This window comes from Cetorhinus maximus, chromosome 25 (genome assembly GCF_964194155.1).
Source record: "Cetorhinus maximus chromosome 25, sCetMax3.hap1.1, whole genome shotgun sequence".
Lineage (NCBI taxonomy): Eukaryota > Metazoa > Chordata > Chondrichthyes > Lamniformes > Cetorhinidae > Cetorhinus > Cetorhinus maximus.
In genome coordinates, this window is record NC_135903.1 from 43,285,393 (window position 1) to 43,286,518 (window position 1,126).

The window sequence follows — 1,126 nt, forward strand, 5'->3', positions numbered from 1 at the left end:
GGACTTGGCCAGCTTGGTCTGTACTGGTGATGCCCCCACCCAGAGTACATTCTGCACCCTTGCCACCCTCAGTGCTTCCTCCAAGTGGTGTTCAACATGGAGGAAGCACTGATTCATCAGCTGAGGGAGGGCGGTACATGGTAATCAGCAGGAGGTTTCCTTGCCCATGTTTGACCTGATGCCATGAGATTTCATGGGGTCCGGAGTCAATGTTGAGGACTCCCAGGGCAACTCCCTCCTGACGTATACCACTGTGCTGCCACCTCTATGTCCTGTCCCAACAGCAGTGAAGACCCAGGGAAGGTAATGGTGATGTCTGAGACATTGCCTGTCAAGTATGATTCCGTGAGTATGACTATGTCAGGCTTGACTAGTCTGTGCGATAGCTCTCCCAATTTTGGCACAAGCCCTCAGAAGGACTTTGCAGGATTGACAGCGTCTGCCCTTGTCGTTTCCAGTCAATGTCGGGTGGTCCACCCAGTTTCATTCCTTATAGATTTGTTTTTAGCAGTTTGATAGAAGTGGTTTGTTAGGCCATGTCAGAGGACAGTTAATGTTACAATAAGTGCTTCTTATGGAACAATGAATGCAAAGCTAATCTTTTGCCACAAATTGGTTTATTCTTAAGCCAGCTCTTCAGTGCAACAGCTTCCTCATCCCTTCCACACCAGGGTGTTCCAGCTGTACCTATTTATACTGTTTTTAACTATTTCACAAGGTCAGTAAATTTGCATTTCCTGACCGGGAATCGAACCCGGGCCGCGGCGGTGAAAGCGCCGAATCCTGACCACTAGACCACCAGGGAAACTGGCAATACTGTTTTTATGGGAGAACTAATGTCCATCACCTGTTTTAACTAGCAATTGTCTTTAACAATGTAATTGCTGCACAATATAATTACTGATACATTGGCAGTTAAGAGTGAACCACGTTGTTGTGGAGTCTGGAGTCACATGTAAGCCTAACAAGGTAAGGATCGCAGATTAACTTCCCTAAAAGACGTTAGTGAACCAGATGGGTTTTTATGACAATGGTTTCATGGACACCATTAGACTTTCAATTTCAGATTTTTATTGAATTCAAATTCCACCATCTGGTGTGGTGGGATTTCAATCCAGGCCCCCAG

The 1,126-nt window shown here is 46.1% G+C and overlaps 1 non-coding gene across 1 annotated transcript; it reads right to left on the reverse strand.

The window, feature by feature from the left end:
• Positions 1–733: 733 nt before the first annotated feature.
• trnae-uuc (transfer RNA glutamic acid (anticodon UUC)) lies at positions 734–805 on the reverse strand. The gene has a single exon. It is a non-coding gene; the product is annotated as a tRNA-Glu (tRNA).
• Between the last annotated feature and the right edge of the window lie 321 nt (positions 806–1,126).